Here is a 10,733-nt window from a genome sequence, read left to right on the forward strand (position 1 = left end):
AATGCGCACATTAATGGAGCTGAACGGAAATCGTTTGCATTTCCACAGAGAAAGAGGGTAGTGCTTGAATAAATGGAAAAAAAAATAAAATAATATAACAAATGTAACAGAACTAAATATGATACATAAATACGAAGCCAGCAGGTAAATAAAATTCAAAATACATTTTTTCTCTAATTTGACACTAATCTTTGAGAATATGTCATAAGTCAATGGCATACGTGAGTTTATTAAGTTTGATTTATTGCGCCGAATATTACTTTCCTTTCGAGATGTGATATGTAGCTTTGAACCATTTTAATATCATTTGTCAAATTTTAGTTTATTTAGAATGTACAGACATACATATGTACATACAAAACTAACTGAAATAAGTAGAAAATGTATGCATGTGTAGGATTCAAGATTAAAATACGGCACAAAAACGGTGGCAGAAAAGTCTTTCTGGCTGTTCACACATGGAAATAAAATTTCTATTTCTCAATTTAACAGCGACGTCTGACACTTTTCGTTTTGGCTATTAAACATGACAGCCAAATATAGAATACATATACAACTAAGTTGGGTAGAACGCTTTTCAGGGAAGAACGATCCAAGGTAGTTGCGATGCTCTATTATAATAAGCATTCACGACATCTCCATACAATCTTCAGAAGAAAATATATAAAGAGATGATTTATATATTTAAGACTGATATCCGAAATCGAACGTAATTTTTTGTCGTCGTTTTCGCACATAAGATTTTGTGATAAGAACATGTATGAACAAAAGTTGGTTCAAATTTTCCACACCCACAAAAGTGCGTCAGCCCTGGCACATCAGTCTAAGTAAGTAAGGCCGAGCGCTCCCGTGCCAGTATACGCGTAGTTCAAAATTGTGGCAAGTGCCGATTTCAAAAACAGTCACTTTTTCGATTTTCAGACGAAATTTTCGTATTTGTCATATAAGGTTTTATATAAATGATTATATGTATTGACCTAAATACAAATATGTTTGTGCAGGACCGACCATAGGTGACTTTTCCCTAAATGTAGTTGGAAGATAAAAATTATAAAATTTTATTAAGTTGATAAATTTGATTATTTAATATTCAGTTAGCTATTATATAAATTCCAATAAATGCGGAAGCGCATGTCTAGGCACACATGCAAATGTGGTAAGGTCCTTTTGGCCAATCTGGCCTTATGTGAAACATAGAACGGTACCGTCGTAGTCAACAGATGTTTGCTGGTCTTCAGATATGTCCCGAGCTTGAACGTTAAGGAATCTACATATGTGTTCATGAAAATTTTTGAACTCAAAATTGGAGAGCGACAGTCAACGAGATTCGGGGTTATTTACAACAGCCGAAAATCTAAAATCAATAGCAGTCGAGTTATTTGCATACGGTCCATCTGAGCTTAAAAAAAACACGCATTTGATTAAAACAATAAAAACTGTTTTACGCATTCACTTGATCTGTACAACAGCATAGCAAAATAAAACTTCCTTTAGACGATTTTTTTTTTCTATAATAATAACATTCTCCACCTACTACGAGAATATTTAGATGTAAGAATTCTTGGTATTTTTCAAAAGCACTGTAAGCGCAAGTATGTAGCGATAACGTTTGCATCGACCAGGACACTTATCATCCAAATAAAAAAAAACAAAGATACAAGTGAATATACTTTTTTATGTTTTATTGAGACGAAAAGTAACAGCAAAGCAAAACATAATAATCGGAAGATTATTTAAAATAAATTTTAAACACATGTGAATTTTTCATAGCGATAGATTTTTGGCCCACGGGACCCGCCGCACAAATCTGAAACACGTCGGGATGGGCGGGTTCGGGACTTAAACATTGAATTTCGAGAGAGTGCCAATTTCTATTCTGAAGTATGTCCTACAAAAGCTTTTCTGTAAGCTCTTCTTTGAGTAGCGCAAGCAGAAGCCCTTCAATTTGTGCCACTCCATACAAAAAAGGACGGAGAAAGGAATGACTTTCAGAAAGGTTTTTCAGAAGTAATTTCAGCTCCTAAAATGGTCTACTAGGTAGTATCTATGAGGCGAATGCGGATACGGATGTCAAGTATTTTTAAGAAACAATTAGGTAAGTAAATTAATTTATTTATGCAAATAAAAAAAATGGAAAAGTTAATTTTTAATAATGTTTATTTTATTTAGTACTTGAATTTTAAAATTGGAACAATATATTTAACAAAACGTAATGATGATGCATCGGGGCTGAAAACGTCAGATGTATCCCCCTGACTAAGTCAGGCTGACTTTCATCTTCACTTGAAGAATCTAGCATAATGGCGAGATCATTGTTTAGACAGCGCTTACAAGGCAAACCAGATGTTGGCTGTTTCAAAATTTAGGGAACCTGTAACGTCATCAGCGTTTTTTGATTTTGGTTTTTGTAATTCACATTTAATACTTTCTTCTGCGACTGGTTTGATAAATTTGTGCTTATAGTGAGCTGAATGGGTGGACATGGAAAATAAATTATTATTTTCCAGGAATGAAAATTTTGAACAAAATTATGTTTTCCAGCCATGACGGCTGCCAGCCGAATCGGATTATTTTTTTTTAAAAGCACCTCGTTTTTTTTATAATCATTTGAATTATTGGAATCACGGATGAAGGCGGTCTCAGATAGTAACGTAATTCTTATCTAATTAAAGGTCAGAGCTATAGCTTTTTAATTATTTGAGCATCGATTCTCTTTAAATCCAGACGTAGATCATTTCTGCTGGAAATCCCTATTGAAGGAGCTTACTATTTGACTTTAAATAGCAAAGAAGGGAGCCGTAGGGGGACAGTTTTACCTCAGAAGTTTTTAGCCAAGGATCCAATGTATATCCCTATGAAAAAAGAAACAAACAAAAAACAAATAAACAAAATTACTGTTCTTAAAATTTTGGCTAAAAATAAATTCCCCAAAGAGCCTCAATTGCAAGGACTGAAACGAATATTTGTATGTAACATCAAAGGCAAATCACGAAAACTTGGTTAAAAATTACAGGGCACACTTTCTTCTTTAATGTCAAGTAGTTTTTTTAAGATTGGTCCAAAACCACATATCAAAGAAAGAAACCAATGCAGGTAATTAAATCATAGAAAACAAAAAAAAAGAATTATATAAGCAGATATTCATTTTATCGGTGCACTTACCACAACACTCACATTCGCAAAAACTTCGCATTGATCATTGCGAATGCGAATGTTAAAATTAATGCGAAAGTCCGCGGTTGCGAATGCAAATATTCGCAACAACCCTGGTGCATACATAGAAGGTGTGCGAAACATATATATTTACTTGCATATATATTGCTCAGAAAAAATATATTTATACCCAAAATATCATCATTAACAATTTTACGAGCTTTCTTTCCAATAAACAATTTTCGCAGCACAAAAACCGAAATGAATAATTACCTCTTGCACTTAGTGCAACCTATTCATGTATACTTTCCATTTTCGAACTCAACTCAGCAGCAACAACTTTCAACCACAAAGTTTATAAAAATAGCAAACAACAAAAATTAATAATCATTTTTATAGCTTTGTAAATATGTATGTGTAAGTATGTGTACGTGTATATATGTAGGTAGATAAATCTTGGAACTAACTTTCGGCCAAGTGTAATTTAGTAGCAACTACTTTTGGGAGCAGCGTCGAATAGTCGCAGCAAAGAAGAATTACCAAAAGCTGAGCAAAATTGCATGTACGTTTGTACGTACATATGTATGTACGTATGTATTTAAGGTTTGAATGTCATTACAAATACTGCTATTGTTGTTGTATATACTCAATGTTATTATTGCACTGATGGCTCGTAAGTAAAACTAATATATCAAATCAATTTTTATGGTGGTTGGCATTCATTGCGTTTTGTCCACACGCAGCTAACTAACTGCTGCCAAACGACTAAATAGAAGAGAACGATAGAGTCCGGACGAGTTGAAAGAAAATTCGAAAGCGGAAATATTTCAAAAACTGCACTTAAACTTAAAATGCTATTTGTTAGTTTGTTTTTTATGTGTGTATGCATATTCGGTTGGTTGCGCGTCCTTGTTTATGTGTGCGCGGCTCAATGCACTCATTGATGCCAAATTTATACACAGCAATGTATGTAAAGTAGTTTGTGAATTACTTCGATGAGCGCCACTAATAATTTCAATAAACAACCAACAACAGCACTGCCATGAAGAAAAAGTAGAAAAAAATAAGCGTACGGTAATCACTGCCAGGCAGCCAGAGCGTATACGTGATTTTTATTACCACCCAACACACATATAGCGAGTGAGACAGACAAACACACAGACAGCAAATCAGACAAGGGACGAATGTCAGCAAGCGAATGTGCGTGCAGTCGCCAATTCCCGCTTAACCACACTTCACACCTCAGCCAACACACACACACACACACACACACTTCCGCCCATTTCAGGCTTCCATCCTTTCATTTATCGGTGTGTTGTTCGTGTATTATTGTTGCCGTTTTTTTTTTTGCTTGTAAATAACTTGGTTTATTGTGGCAATGTGGTATTTATGAAGTTTTCGCAATAAAAAACTGCCTGCCAACACAAACAATAGCAACAACAACAATCAAACAAATTGCCAACAACTTTTCGCAACAGCAATAATTGTACTTGCCGGTTGACTTTTTTTTTATTTTATTTAACTACACGACTAATTTGTCATTTCCTCCTTCAAAGGACCAATACAAGATTCGACGAGGTAGTGTGGGCATGAATGAATGTACACATGTACGTTTGTATGTATGTGTCGCTTTGTGGTTGGGGTTTGTGGTTTTACCAAAATCTACAAATTGGTGTGGACTTAAATGGCAAGCACGCGATTCTGTCGGTGTTGCTCAAACTCAAAAAGAAAAAAAAATGAAAAATCAAAATCTATATGACGTTATGCGTTACGCATGCAACGTCATTGACACCGTATGGCACTTCATTTGACAGCAGGTAAGCGCTTTAAATGCTTAATGAATCGGCGCTTCCGTTCTCCCGCACTCATTTTTGTTTTTTTTTTACGGTATACTCGAAACAATGACGAAACCTGACAAAACAGTCTCCATTTCATTGTTATCGTTGTCAAATATGTAGTAGCTTTGGTTTGAAAGAGAGAACTTTTAACTTTTTAACTGGCGTTAAATATTTCATTACCAATTGCGGTTTCTTTGTTTTGTGTCAGTTTTTTGTCTTTGTTGTTTTTTAAGTGATTTCAACGGACTTGGCGTTACAAAAATCAGACTCAGTGAATACCCAATGCGAAATTAAGCTGGATTAAAACTGGTGACTCAAAGCTCCGTAAATTTTTTTCTAGTGGTGACGCAGTCGTTAGAAGATATAATATTACAGTTATATAAATTATAAACCAATGTAAGTATTCGCATTTGTTCAAAATATGTAATGACAAATTTTTAGCATCAATACAAATATGTACACTAAAATATTGGTTAATATATCGATAATTATGAAAAATCAATATATAACCTCGAAACTATTATTTAAAAAATGTAGTGCAATGTATAGTAACAATATGGATATCAAATAAAAGAGAAAATTCTGCAAAATTGAAAAGGATGAATTTTTTTGTGGCACAAGGACGAAAAAGTATTAAAAATTACCTTTTAAAAAATCATTGGAAATTTTCAATATCTATCTTCAAAAAAAAAAATCCATGTCATTAGCGTAAAAAAATTTAAGTAATTAAAAAAGGCTTTTTCAATACCTATTCGCCCTTGTGAACCAAAAGAAATTACTTTTTTTAACTCCACAGGATACGGTTCTCATATTGTTATTCTAAATTGCACTGAATTTTTTAAATAATTTTTTTAATTAATCACATCTTTGAAATTTCAAAGTACTTTAAAAGAAAATCCTCGTGAGGGAAAAACTAAAACCCCAGTTTTGCTATCCGCGCCGTAGAATATAGAGAAAATAATTACATTTATACATACATGCATTTTCTTTATATCAATCGTATCGAACAAATATCGATCATTCTTCAATTTTTTGCAGCTAATAATTTATTTGTTGGAGAAAATCCGTTAAGATATCAAAATGTGCGTAATTCCCTCGGCTTTGCATTAGAGTGTGAGATAAATTTAAATAAATCATTTTTCATAAACAAATTTCCTTTTTTTGATATTCCTTTTTAATTATACACTGTTTGATTTTTGTGTTTTTTTTTTGCAATCTAAATAGTCGTCAGACTGTATGGAGTACACGATAGAGGCAAATACATAGATAGAGAAAGTAATAGGGATAAAGAAAAAGATAAAATTGTGCTTATGTTATTTTATGCTGTGGTAGGTTATAGTATGTTATGTTCTGTAATGTTATGTCTTGCGTTATTTTATGTTATGTTATGTTATATTATGTCATGTTATGTTATGCCATGTTATGTCATGTCGTGTTATGTTATGCTGTTATGTCATGTTATGTTATGTTATCTTATGTTATGTTGTTTAATGCATTTCACCTCAATTCACCTCATCTCTCCTCCGCACATCAGCTCACCTTAACTCATCACAACTCAACTCACCTCAAACCAACTTACCTCAACCCAACTCACCTCATTTCATCTCAACTTAATTCACCTCACCTCACTTCAACTCAGCTACACTAAATTCACCCCAACTAACGTTATTTCACCTCAATTCACCTCAATTCACCTTATCTCACCTCTTACCCTAACTCACCTTAAATTAAGTATCTAAATTCACTTCACTTCAATTCATATCACCTTAACACAACTCATTTCCCCTTAATTTTAGTGGTTGAATTTCAACCACAGAGCGAACACTATGTAGAAATTATTATTACGCAGTTGAATATCTAATAATTTATTGCAAAACGTTCTCAACAAAAGTTATCAAAAATTTCTTACTGGAAATCATTTTTGCAGCACAGTCAACTCCACCAGGTGAAAAGCAGCCTCGTGAGCCTTAAGCTGAAAAACTTCACCTTAGCAGCAACTCACCCAAAAAGGCAAACAAAGTGCGAACGAACTATCATGTCAACGTCGCGCTGGCTGTCAATGGAAAAGAGAAGTATACTTTTTTTCTTTTTTGTTCACAATACAATATCGTAACTGTCCGCCAGGAGCACTGCCTGCTGCGAGTAAGTGCGGGCTCCTGTAGGCTGATTTTTTTTGCACTTCAGTTAACCATGTGAAAGGTAGTGTGAAGGCAGTGGGTAGGACACTAGTACATGTAAAAATTTCGGCTATATAAGTTTAACAAGAGAGCTAAGAGGACCAGGTGTTAACTAAGTAAGAGCCTTTGAAGAGGTGAAAGGAAAGCCAGAGTTGGAAAATAAGCACAAAGGCACTTGGCGCAGATGCCACCCGCGTGGCAAACTGTTGGACTTTGCATCCATTAAATTTTTCTGTTTTTTTTTCATCTTCTCCACTTTTATTTAAAGCGTGCCCTATGCTACACTTACATACCATATTTTTCACAATTCGTGTCTTTTTTAACAACTGGTAATTTAACCATCTTAATTGTGATAAATGTGATGTAAAGCAGTAGCAAAGAAAAAACTGTACGCCCCAAAAGCTACACAGAGCAGCGGAAAGAAAATACGTAGTAAAATAGTCGAAATCTCATAACTTCGGTTTAAAGTCATCCCTGCGGGCATGGACACGACGGATGCAGCATAAATAGGCAAACACTCGCACAAGCACCGAACAAGACAAAAAATAAAAATAATAACTAAAAGAAAAAGAAAAAAAATTTAACTACATACGAGCTGGGAGTCAAGCGCCGAGTACCTTACGAGCTAGCCAATGGTAGAGGTATATACTCGTAACGGTGAATTGGGATTCGCGGTGGCTCTAGAGCTCACTCGTCATAATCGTGCAGCACGCACAAAGCACTTCTTTTTTCGTTATTTTTTTTTTAAATGTGGCATAAATAATAAATGGAAATGGCGAGCAGTATGCCACTTGCAACATCACTTTAAATGCCACACACAATTTGTAAAAACGAGCTAATAAATTTGAGCGTGAATTACTTATGCACACATACATACATACACGTACATATATAGAGCTGTTGGTAGTTGTATTTGGTCCGACAAGGTTGAGCTGGTTCAGCCACGACAGGACAGAAGGCATTGTCCACACTGGCTGTACTTGTTTAAATCTTGATGTACTGCAACCACAAAATTGCAATAACAACAATAAACGATACACGAAATGTGCGATATAACTCTTACCAAACAAACTACACTACTAACTGGTAACTATAAAGTAAATCTTTTTATATAAAGTTAAATGCGAATTTCGCGTAAAAGGCAGCAAGTGTGAAATTACTTTGTACTAGTTCGCGCGCGAAGCTGCAAGTTGACAATTAAACAATGCCATTAAACTGTCTACAGCGCCTAAAACTATGCAACAATATATTTTTTTTTTTATGTGGTAGACAAGTGGAGTACTCGGAAAAGTAACGAAAAAAGCTGCTTAACTTTTTAATACCAGTTAGTATTTAAGTGTTGTAAGTAAATATTTACACGGGGAGTTAGATTTGTTTAAAAGCTCTCACTTCAACCTTATACAATGATATATTGAGCACAAGTTAACAAATTAACAAAACTTGATAAATGAAAAGGAATCAAAAAATAGTAAAAAATTTCTTCTTCAAATAGCTTTCGGCCCTCTGCAGATAATGGCGAATTTCCGAGTATTTTTCTGCCTTGAAAAAACTTTTCATGAAACCATTTGCCATTCGGAGGTGTGGTTAAAATTGTAGGTCCGTATTTCCATATAATCCATCTATACATATTTTAAAGTCGAGATTTTTTGACTACGTTAATCTCGAAAATTACTGAACGGATTTGAACGAGGTTATGCTTAATATAACTTGTACCAATTGGGGTATTATCTTTAGTACTTAGAATTTCTATAGGATCGCTTCTACAACCACTCTGCTGGTTTTTATAACGACCTGACAATCATGTAGTTATAAAGTTTTGATCTGACTTCTTATATTTTTTTAGAAAAAATTAATTAAACTAGCTTTTTGTGCCAACATTGATTAAAGTCTTTAAGAGTCTTTTTCCTGCTGTTGTGCTAAGCACAACCAATAATAATTTACTATCTCACAGTCACTAATAAAGTTCCGGTTGAAATGGGCGTGACCAGAACGCAGACGTAACGCAATACTTGCGCTTGTGCCAACAAATTTAGTTCGCTGCCCTATGAAAACCATAAGAAGAAATCTAGCAGACATCCCCCTACCACAAAAGTCCAATTTATATTTTGAATAAGAAAAAGACAACACCACGGCGGTAATGATTTTTATCAGCGACACATATGACCATGGTTTATATTTAAGTGTATATGCACTCAAAAATATATAAATCAAGACAAGCATCTGTCAAGTTTCCTAGTTGAGTTAAGAACAACAGAACTGCAAAAAAAAGCCAACATAAAAAAAAATAAAAATTCTTAGCAATAAAACCCGATAGCCAAGCAGAAATAAAATTCTTTGATTTATAGCTCAACCAGCCACCGACGGAGCGTCCCTCCGTACCTGCCGTACGTATCAACATATGAAATCGCTGTTGATAGAGAGAGAGAGAGAGAGAAAGAGAGAGAGAGAAGCAACGACAACATCACCGTCATGCGGTGGTGAGTTTTCATTAACACGAAAATCCCATAAGACCGGTCGGTCGTGTCAGCTGACACGTTCTACGGTTTTACGGTTTTAAGTCGGTGGCTAGTTAAGCTATTAACCGGCATATATGCCAAAATTAACGAACTTACATAACTTTGAAAGTAAATGTGACAAAGTTAGTCAATGTTATCATATTTTAAAATAAACAAAAATTATCGCGAAAAGAAAAAATTTAAACGTCATACATTTATCACTCCAATATCTGCTCGATTCGAAAGCCGCCTATTTGCGAGAGCTGCTCAAGAGTGCCCTACTTGAAAAAAATATCTCTGGGGTAGTACGAACGAGTATAAATATGTTTAAGTAAATACTAACGACGTAATGACTTACATACATATAGTAGTATCAAAAAAGCATTGATATGTCTGCGCTTTATCATTTGTTTATTACATAGATTGCTGGTACTTTTAGATAAGAAATATGAAAGCATTTTTGCGATCTTTTAAATGGATACAAATGTAAGTACATATAAACTTTAATGAGGCCAAAAGAGCCATAAGAACCAATCCACATATATTTAAACAAATTCAGATTTCGATTCAAATGATTTACTAGAAAGAGGTGGCTTGTAACCGGCGTAACTTCCTATTAGTTTTTATTACATCACGCATTTCATAGATTTTTCCCCAAACTGAGGAACCAACAGCTTTACGCCACCTTCGAAAGCCAGATGGTTTTTTATGAGGAAGCATTTATTGTTGAGAATAAACTATTATTAAACATTTGTTTTACATAGTGACAATAATCTCTGAATATGTAATACAGGACTTCAGAAAAGGGCATTAAGTAGCTAGATAAATTGGACCCAAAACGTTCTGAGACCTACTAACTCTATTCGGTTTTACACTAACGGATCTTAACTAGAAAAAAGGAAGGTCAAAGGAGAAGTGCACTCAGAAAAACTAGGAGTACATAAGTCGCTCCACCTACTACACTTATCTGATCTTGCGGATATACAGGTAGCTGCCGAATGCTTACGGATGACGGCAGCCACAAATAATGTTATTTATATTTTTTTCAAACATTCCGTCATAAAAAAAAA

The 10,733-nt window shown here is 34.5% G+C and overlaps 1 protein-coding gene across 4 annotated transcripts in view; it reads right to left on the reverse strand.

The window, feature by feature from the left end:
• The window catches only part of LOC118742580, a gene marked incomplete at its 5' end in the record, with an annotated part of 108,103 nt that overhangs the window by 39,044 nt on the left and 58,326 nt on the right, over nucleotides 1-10,733 (reverse strand).

Source organism: Rhagoletis pomonella, unplaced genomic scaffold (assembly GCF_013731165.1).
Source record: "Rhagoletis pomonella isolate Grant_MI unplaced genomic scaffold, Rhpom_1.0 Rhpom_scaffold_00007, whole genome shotgun sequence".
NCBI lineage: Eukaryota > Metazoa > Arthropoda > Insecta > Diptera > Tephritidae > Rhagoletis > Rhagoletis pomonella.